Source organism: Halichoeres trimaculatus, unplaced genomic scaffold, assembly GCF_033239565.1.
Source record: "Halichoeres trimaculatus isolate MK-OKI-2021-1 unplaced genomic scaffold, fHalTri1.1 fHalTri1_scaffold_6, whole genome shotgun sequence".
In the NCBI taxonomy this organism is placed as follows: domain Eukaryota; kingdom Metazoa; phylum Chordata; class Actinopteri; order Labriformes; family Labridae; genus Halichoeres; species Halichoeres trimaculatus.
The window spans coordinates 33,638,660-33,649,068 of NW_027437184.1; the positions used below are offsets into that span (position 1 = coordinate 33,638,660).

Here is a 10,409-nt window from a genome sequence, read left to right on the forward strand (position 1 = left end):
TTCTTCACCTTCTCTCCCCCAACTGTTCTTTTCCTTCTCCTTTTCTCTCCTCCACTCTATCTTTCTGTCTCGTCTTCATTTGGCTTCTTTCTGTCTCATTTTTTTTCTCTGAACAAACAATAAAGGTTGTGATCATGAGCTTTAACCCCTTACTGCCTGAAATAATTAACAATTATAAAAACACATAGATATAGATATAGATGTTCAATTAAGTTGTTAATGTTAAATTAAAATAAATGTGATAACATCAAAAACTCTTCATCAGCTGGAATCATAGAGACAGATCACTTTACTTTAGATGATAGAAAACACCCACTGATATTTACCTTTCTGTGAGAAGAGACAGGCTGAGCCCTCCACCTCCTCTTCTTTCCTCCACCTCCTCTTCTCTCCTTTATTTCTCCTCCACTCTTGTTGACCTCGTCATCCTCTTGGTCTTTTCTCTCTCTCCTCTTGTCTTCATTTGGCTCCTATTTGTCTTTGTTTTTTTTCTATGAACAAGATAGGTTTTGATCATGAGCTTTCAAGGAAACAGACATTTAATTAAAATAATTGTGATAGGGGAGACCAGGTATGGTTAGAACACTTTTTGCTTCAGCACCTCCAACTCACTGAATTTTTAAGTCAGAGTTCTCAAACCTAAATGTTAAGTACCCACATTTCTTGACTTCAGATGGCACCAAATCAAACTTCTGCCAGAATATCACAGACCTCACCAGGTGAAGTCAAAAACATGGAGGTCCTTTGCTACAACCTTCACCAACTACCAGGATAAGTTGTAACACATGCTATGGTAGATTTTCTCCATAACCTCAGAGTAAACCTCTTTGCTGCTCCAGTAACCTACACTGGGACATCACTGGGTCCAATAACCTACACTGGGACATCACTGGGTCCAGTAACCTACACTGGGACATCACTGGGTCCAGTAACCTACACTGGGACACCACTGGGTCCAGTAACCTACACTGGGATATCACTGGGTCCAGTAACCTACACTGGGACATCACTGGGTCCAGTAACCTACACTGTGATTTTACTGGGTCCAGTAACCTACACTGGGACATATCTGGACCCTCAGCTTCTGCTGCTCTCTGTGACTTCATCAGAAGCTTTTTTAAAACATCTGCAGGCACACCTCTGTCAGTCTTTCTGTTCCACTGCCGTTAGTTATGAAAAATTATTAAAATCAAGAAAATGTTTATACATAAGGGGATGGTTCTGACACTTTTTGAAGATGTGTTACAACCCACCCCACCCATGTCAGCCACTGTTTAGCTAGCTGTATCAGCATAGTGGATTAACATTAGCATTTGAAAAATGTATCACATTTTGCCTGAGAAACTACAATTTATTCTGGTATAAGTCAAATGTTTTAATCTGGAATAGATTAAATACTAAACAAAACCAGTCTTGATGATAAAGAAATTACTTTATAACCTCAAAATGAGTTTTTTCTCCATAGAATCTGCATGCAGCTGTTTCCAGCCCTGACAGTCATATTGTGTGATCAGGGTGGAAGTAGATAAATACAAATATTATCACATGACTCCTTTCATATCCCTGATTGGTGGGATTGTTAGTGTTACAAATCTCTCCATGTTACAACCATACCCGGTCTCCCCTAACATCAAAAACTCTTGATCAGCTGGAATCAAAGAGACAGATCAATTTACTTTAGACGATAGAAAACACCCACTGATATTTACCTTTCTGTGAGAAGAGACAGACTGAGCCCTCCACCTCCTCTTCTCCACCTCCTTTGATCTCCTCCTCTTCTCTCCTTCACTCTTGCTGTCTTCGTGGTCTTCTTGGTCTCTTCTTCTTCTCCTCTCGTCTTCATTTGGCTCCCTTCTGTCTCAGTTTTTTTTCTGTTAATAAACAAAAAAGGTTTTGATCATGAGCTTTAAAAGAAACAAACAGATTCCCTCAATTTCATGATCAACCGACTGATACAGATTCAGACTCATTTCTTAAACCTGTTCTTTTTTTAAAGGGATTAATCCCACATATCTATAATCAGATACATTCACTATAATTTGATGTCCTCTAAACCCCCATCAAGGTACTTTGGGAGATCGACCTGGATGAACATATTACTGAGGAACTTTTGGATGATTTTCTAAGAAAAGTGCACAAATCATCAATATGTGCCAAACATGGAGTCGTTCAGTGCAAAATTATAAACTGCATCCACTTCACAAAGGTTAAACTATCGAGAACTTATAAAGATATTGATCCAATTTGTGACAGATGTCATCAAGCACCGTCCACCCATGGTCATATGTTCTGGTCTTGCTCACAGATATCTTGCAAAAAATAATTTAATTCAAATAAATGTGATAATGTCAAAAACTCTTGATCAGCTGGAATCAAAGAGACAGATCACTTTACTTTAGAAGATAGAAAACACCCACTGATATTTACCTTTCTGTGAGAAGAGACAGGCTGAGCCCTCCACCTCCTCTCCTCTTCTCCTCTTCTCCTTTTCTCTCCTCCTCTTCTTCTCTCCTTCTATTCTCTCCTCCACTCTTGTTGACTTCCTCATCTTTTTGGTCTCTTCTTCTTCTCCTTTCTTCTCCTTGGCTAAATTAACTAACAATTATAAATCACATTGCTTTTTTTTTTTTTTTTGCTTTCTTACAGATGTTCAATTAATAGAGATTGTAAATTTCAGTATCAAACACACAATAGTTAAAACTAAGTTACATTATTAACATAGACATGAGAAGTTCACCCCCTGACCAGTACAATTGAAATCAATAGGTAATGATGAGATACAAAGTTCATCTCAGCTGCATCAAGACCTGACAGGGTATGTCACAAATGTTTTGACATCAAGCATCAAGGGGCTAAAGGAAACAGACGTTAAATTAAAATTAATGTGATAACGTCAAAAACTCTTGATCAGCTGGAATCAAAGAGACAGAACACTTTACTTTAGACGATAGAAAACACCCACTGATATTTACCTTTCTGTGAGAAGAGACAGGCTGAGCCCTCCACCTCCTCTTCTCTCCTCCACCTCCTCTTTTCTCCTCCATTTCTTCTTTACGCTTGTTGACTTCTGTCTTCTTGGTCTCTTCTTCTTCTCCTCTCGTCTTCATTTGGCTCCTTTTGGTCTGTGTTTTTTTCTCTGAAAGAACAAGAAAGGTTATGACCATGAGCTTTAAAAGAAACTGATGATAATTTTTCTTTTTTAAAGGTGATAGGGGAGACTGGGTAAGTTTGTAACACTTTGAATTTTTGAGTCAGAGTTCTCAAACCTAAATGATGAGTACCCACATTTCTTGACTACAAATGGCACCAAATCAAACCTCTTCCAGAATATCACAGACCTCACCAGGTGATGTCAAAAACATGGAGGTCCTATGCTACAACCTTCACCAACTACCGTGTTAAGTTGTAACACATGCTATGGTAGGTTTTCTCCATAACCTCATAGAAAACCTCTTTGCTGCTCCAGTAACCTACACTTGAACATCACTGGGTCCAGTAACCTACACTGGGACATCACTGGGTCCAGTAACCTACACTGGGACATCACTGGGTCCAGTAACCTACACTGGAACATCACTGGGTCCAGTAACCTACACTGGGACATATCTGGATGATATTATATATTAATGTTGAATTAAAATAAATGTGATAACACCAAAAATTCTTGATCAGCTGAAATCAAAGAGACAGATCACTTTACTGTAGACGATAGAAAACACCCACTGATATATTTACCTTTCTGTGAGAAGAGACAGGCTGAACCCTCCACCTCCTCTCCTCGTCCTCCACCTCCTCTCCTCGTCCTCCACCTCCTCTCCTCGTCCTCCACCTCCTCTCCTCGTCCTCCACCTCCTCTCCTCGTCCTCCTCTTCCTCATCTCTTCTCCACCTAATGTTCGATCCTCCGCTCCTCCACCTCCTCTCCATCTCCTCAGCTCCATTGCTTCTCCTCCACTGTCTCTTCTTCTTACCTCAATGTCCTCTCCACCTCTCCTCTACCTCCTCTCAACTTCCTCTACTCTTCAATCCTCCCCTCCTCTCTCCCTCTTTTGCCAACCTTTCATCTCCCCTTCTCCTCTCCTCTCACTCTGCCTCTTCTTCCTATCCTTCCTCTCCTCTCTACCCTTTCCTCATCTCTTATCTTCCTCCTCCTCTACAATCTCTCTTCCATCTCACTCCTCCCCTTCTACTCACCATCATCTTCTCACCTCCTTACCTTCTTACCTCCTCACTGCACCTCTCACCTCTAACCTATCTCCTACCCCCTCCTTTTCTCCCTTTACCTTAACTCCTTTTCTCCTCACCTCACATCCTGTCCTCCAAACCCTCCTTCCTTCTTCTCCTCCTCATCCCTCTTGCTCTCCTCTTCCCCACAACTTTCTCCTCCCATCTTTCCTCTCCTTCCTCCTTCTCTCCCCTCCTCTCCTCCTCTCTTTCTGTCCTCCTTCCCTTCTCTCCCCCTCTCTCCTCTCTCTTATCTTCTCTCTCCTCCTATCCTCCCCTAATTCTCTCCCTTCTCCTCCACCTATCCTCTCTCCTCCTTCTGTCCTCCCCCACCCACCCTCCCTCCTCCTGTCCTTCCTCTCCTCCTCTCCTCCTCCTTCCTCCTCCTCCTCCTCCTCTCCTTCCTCCTCTCTCCTCCTCTCCTCCTCCTTCCTCTCTTCCTCCTCTCCTTCCTCCACCTCTTCCTCTCTCCTCCTCCGCTCCTCCTCCTCTCCCCTCCCTCTCTCCTCCTCCTTCTTCCTCCTCCTCTCCTCCTCCTCAGGAACTCCCTAATAAACACAAATCAAATCAATAATCGGATCAAATAATTCATACTTACCTGTTTGTCTCCTCTGTTTTTCCAGAGGGAAAGTAAAGGAGACCAGGATCCCATCCCAGCTTTTTACAAAAGCATTCATGGGATCCTGTTCCAGACTAAGGACCAGAGCTGGACTGGGCCGCTCTGGGAGGACCATGGGTCCTCTGGATGCCAGGCTGCTGACTGCTGGGCTGGAGGGGCTCTGGAACAAGGACAGGTGTCTACGGGGAGCTGCTCCTTCCACCTGTCCCTGGACGTTCTGCATCAATCCTCCGTCGGTTGCTGGCAGGGGGGGAGTCTGAGCTTCTGAACACAAAAAGAAAAGTTCACTCTCTTCACTCTGTTTCAGTGATGGATGTTTGAGCATGGAGCAGCTCTGGAGCTGGGCTTGAAGACGTTAACTTGGCTTCAGATCAGACACCAAGAAAGAAAACTTCCTCCAGTCTGCATGTTGATGATTCTAGCGTTAAGTTTAGGAACATTAAAAACCTGCTTGATGTATAATTTCCAGCTAAAGAGAGAAATCAACAACACAAACATGAAATAATCAACAAAGAGCTCAAACACCAACCTGTGGCCTCCCTCAGAATCTTCATCAGCGCTCCTCTTCCTCTTCCTCCCAGAGCTGGTCTGAGTTATGGGTTGGTCCAAACTGGAGTTCAGCTCAGCAGGGTGCTCCTCCTCCAACACACTGTTGTCCTCAGAGCTGCTGGAGCTGGAGTGGCTGGCAATTCTGGCATTGATGGTGGTGCTGGCGTTGCTAATGTTGCTGTCCACCCCCCGTCGTTTGCTGGCTGGGAGCCCTCCCTCAGAATCTTCATCAGCACTCCTCTTCCTCTTCCTCCCTGAGCTGGTCTGGGTGATGGGTCGGTTCAAACTGGAGTTCAGCTCAGCAGGGTGCTCTTCCTCAAACACACTGTGGCCCTCAGAGCTGCTGTTGCTGGCTTTGCTGCTGTTGCTGTCGTTGCTGGCACTCCTGGCGTCGCTGGCATTACTGGCATTGTTGGTGTTGCTGGCATTGCTGGGGGTGCTAGCCTTTGTGACATTGGTTGTGCTGGCGACACTGGCGACACTTGCGACACTGGCACTCCTGGTGTTGCTGGCATTGCTGGTGGTGCTGGCACTCCTGACATTGGTGGCATCGGTGGCATTGTCGGTGTTGCTTGCATTGTTGGCGTTGCTGGTGGTGCTGGCACTGCGGTTGTCACCGGCACTCCTGGCGTTGCTGGCATTACTGGCGTTGTTGATGGAGCCGGCATTGCTGGCAATGCTGCCATTCCTGGAATTGCTTACATTGCTTGCAGGGCTGGCAGTGTTTTTGTTGTCCATCCTGGGGGGGCCATCGTTGCTGGCGTCCTCTTCGCTGTCGTTGCTGGTGTTGCTGTCGTTGCTGGTGTTGCTGTCGTTGCTGGTGTTGCTGTCGTTGCTGGTGTTGCTGTCATTGCTGGTGTTGCTGTCGTTGCTGGTGTTGCTGTCGTTGCTGGTGTTGCTGTCGTTGCTGGTGTTGCTGTCATTGCTGGTGTTGCTGTCGTTGCTGGTGTTGCTGGCGTTGCTGGTGTCCTCCGTGCTGGCGTCCTCTGTGCTGGCGGTGCTGGTGTTGCTGGCGTTGCTGGCGTTGCTGGCGTTGCTGGCGTTGTTGGTGTCCTCTGTGCTGGTGTCCTCCGTGCTGGAGGTGCTGGACATGCAGATGAATGGATGCTCCAGGATCTGACTGGCTGTCATCCTCTCAGCAGCATCCACCTTCAGCATCCCCGTCAGCAGCTGGACAAAAGCTGCCAGCTCATACTCCGCAGCCCTGACATCTTGACCCGAGGGAGCAGCAAATGTCTTGATCTGGATCCAAATCAAAAACCAAAGAGAATGAAAACCTGAAGCCTTTGATTTGGAACTCCATTTGGTGAAGTCTTTATGTTTCAGTTAGTAAAGATCATTTCCTGAAGAGACATCCTACCTTCATCAGATCACTCAGGCTGACAGAGTGACTTTGTCGTGGCATCTGAAGAGGAAACAACACAGAAAAGTTGCTGACACCAACATTTAGAAAGACAAATTCAGGTCAGTGTCTGAAAAATGAAGAATTAAATACCTTGAACCTCCAGATGGACTGTCCGTCCTCTGTGTGAGACACAGAGAAGAACTTCTTGGCGTAGAGCCCAGCCCTCAGAAGGTGATCTGGAGGCTGTCCAACAGTGGAGATGATCCGTCTCATCTGTGGACACAGCACAACAAAGCATTACACCTCTATTTCATTTTAGGAGCAGCTGGAGTCCTGATGATCTTCTTGGAGGAGGTGAGAAGTGAACATTTCTCGTTATGGAGTGTTTCCACTCCATGTGATGATCTGAGGTTTATCTGTAGTTACTGTGGCTCAGTGTTGGACTTCATCAGAATAAAACAAAGACCTCACTGATAAAAATATCCTCTTTGGTTTGTTTCAGGTCAAATATATTGGGTTATAATACTTACCATATCACACCTATTCCTGCCGGGAAACAAAGCTCGGCCCGTCAGCAGCTCAGCGGCGGTGCATCCCAGAGACCAAATGTCTATGGCCTCGTTGATGGGAGCTCCCAGCAGAACCTCTGGAGACCTGAGAGCAGCAAGACAAACACAAACACATGTTGTTAGTTTTATTTTATTTTTATGAATTAATTAATGTTTGTTTTTTTTAATTAGCAGGTCCCAGTTAATAAATCACAGACACAGGCTGAAAGCGAAGACACAGCATCAGGGACTAAAAACACTGAGATGACTTAAAAGCTCCTGTAACGGTCCACGCTTCAGTGAGTGTTTCCAAAATATACAGCGTATGAGTCCGACTGAAGCCTGAGTGAAACTCCAGCTTTCAGTGTGCTGGATTAAAGTGGTTCCACGTCCTGTTTGTGGAGCTGTTCCACATCTACAGGTGAGTTTTAGTCACTTACCTGAACCACAGGGTCTGGAGACTCTGACCCGTGCATGACGCGGGCTTGTACGTTGCCATGCCAAAGTCAATGAGCTTGACCTTCAATGGCTGACGCACATGGTCCACCATCATAATGTTCTCCGGCTTCAAATCCGCATGGACAATCCCTGCACTCGCCAGGAACTCCAGAGCAGTCGCCAGCTGAAACCAGCAAAGACAGAAAAACATCACTTTTTCTGCAGAGATCATTCAAATCAACAAAACTCTAAAAACACAGACTGACTGACACACGTTTCTGAAACAGAGAGCAAATATAACAAACTAATGTTTGTTTGTTAAAGACTTTAACATGATGTGAGCAGCAGTAAACAGCTTTTTCCCAAAGATAGATTCAGACTGACAAACTGATGGAGCCACAGTGAAGCACGGTAAAGGTGAAGGATGATGACTGCACAGACCCAGAAGATCTGAACTTTAGATAAATAACCTTTAGAAATGAGTCAATCCTTTAATATCAGCAGCTCTTGTTATTGAAATACTTTAGTTTCCTGATCAACACTCGTAGTTTAAGAAGGAAGGTTTCTTTCAGCTGAAGTTAAACAGACACTGAGACAAATGTGTGATAGGTGTATTCCAGAGACAGAGTTCACCCTTCATTAGTCATTTGGACCCCACAATGTGTGTGTGTGTGTGTGTTATAACTGTGAAACAACATGAACAAACCTGCTGCACAATGGGGCGGATCTCCACCAAATGGAGGGAGTGAGAGGGTCTCTTCATCACGTAGTCGAAGAGGTCTATGTCCAATTTCTCGAACTCCAGACAAAATCGACCCTTGAAGTCAAAGGAGTCGTTCCACGTGACGATGTTATACTTGTCACAGTGGAGTCTCCTCAGCAGTGTCAGGATGGTCACCTGGAGAAGACATGAGACATGAGAGGGAGATGAAGGGAACCCAGCACAGTTTGAAACATCATGTAAAAACACTCTTATAGACAGAACTCATATCATACCTCATGCTTCGCCTCCTCAATGCAGTCCTGGTTCTTCAGGACTTTCAAAGCCACCGTTTCACCGGTGGCGACCTTTCGGCACTGGGCCACCTCTCCAAAGGAGCCGCTCCCCAGGACAGCCTGCACCTCAAAGTCCGAGGAGGAGGAGGAGATGATGCATCCAGCGACGACCTTAAAGTCCAGTGGGTAAGACATGGTGGTCCTAGTGATCAGGGATCAACTTATCACACCTGAGAGGAGAGCAGGAAAGAGTACAAACAAATTTAATACAGAATTTACTTCAAACGGCAGCAAAAAAGTGTGATAACATAAATTAAAATGTTACATTAAAGACCTGTCTAAGATCAAATAAGATAATCCTTTATTGGTCCCACAACAGGGAAATTTACCTAATCACAGGAGCAAACAAGCAGTGTGTAGTGCAAACAAATTAAAATAAGAATATAAAAGATAGAATAATAAAAGTTTATCCAAGAAGATTTTGTGCAGATTTTGTGTAGGAAATGTGCACAGACTGATATCATAACAGAGGTAAACACCATACACAGAACAACAAGACACTGGCAGATTAATTCATTCCCTCTTTTGTATTCATGTCCGTGTTTGTATTTGTCCATCCTCCTTATCAATAAATATTTATTATAATTGAAACTACTCTTTAAATTCTGAAATAAACCCAGGTGAAAAATCTCACAGGTGTTTTAAGCCTAAATGAACAATGATGAGATTCAGCACATTGTTTGATTCTGCTGTTTGTTTATCATGTGTTATCAGTTTGTATGAATTTCTTATGTTTTCTGCAAATGTCGTCAAAAGAAGCACAAGTCTCACATTTGCCATAAAAATATCCATTTACCATCGACAGCATTCAAGATTCAGAGATTTGAAGGTTTTTCTTGTCATTTTTTAAATATACGAGGTCATACAGAAAAATCGAAACACTGTTCTTCTCTTCCAACATTAGAGATTACAAAATATTAATTATGAAAATTGAAGAACAAGCAGAAAATATAAAAATTTTGATTGCTTATTTTTTTTAATAAACCTTAGAAAAGGAACTGTCACATTCTCAGTAAAAATGTGACTTTTTTGTTTTCGTGTCCAAAAAGAAAGAATTGTTCAGACCGAATAGGGGTTCAACCCGAAATTTACTGATTCATCAGACTTTGTTTTGTGTTACAAAGGTAAAAATGCTAAAATCCTTAATTAGCATCCAGTAGCCTAAGTATTGTAGTTAAATCAAAAACACAATTTCTTTTGAATTCAGACACTTTTGGAGAAAGAAACAGGCCTAAACAATCACACATTTGGAAGGAAAAACAACAAAAGCACCCGCTAAATTAATCTTACATGGTCCTCATGATACATCTGAGATTAAGGTTTTCAACAATCTCAACGATCACAAACCAAGTTCTCCGTTCAATTAGAAAAAAAAAAAAAAAAAAAAAAAAAGTTTATTAATGTCGGTATTATTTTCAAATTGACTCTTTTTTGCTCAGATCGCTGCCCCTGATCTCCAGATAAGCTCATGTTTCATTTTCTTTAACTCATTCTGTGTAAATTAGTGGATAAATCGTAGAAAACAGATAACAAGCTTGACAGTTACCAACATTATATTAACAAACATTGACGCTGCTTGCTATTCATGGCCCGTTTAAAGACATGAATCAATAAAGGTGAAATTTATTGAT

The 10,409-nt window shown here is 43.3% G+C and overlaps 1 long non-coding RNA gene across 1 annotated transcript; it reads right to left on the reverse strand.

The window, feature by feature from the left end:
• Nucleotides 1-366: 366 nt before the first annotated feature.
• On the reverse strand, nucleotides 367-2,523 carry LOC141791227 (uncharacterized). The gene is made up of 3 exons (XR_012598306.1): nucleotides 2,428-2,523; nucleotides 1,710-1,871; nucleotides 367-491 (listed from the first exon to the last, which is right to left on the reverse strand). It is a non-coding gene; the product is annotated as an uncharacterized LOC141791227 (long non-coding RNA).
• Between the last annotated feature and the right edge of the window lie 7,886 nt (nucleotides 2,524-10,409).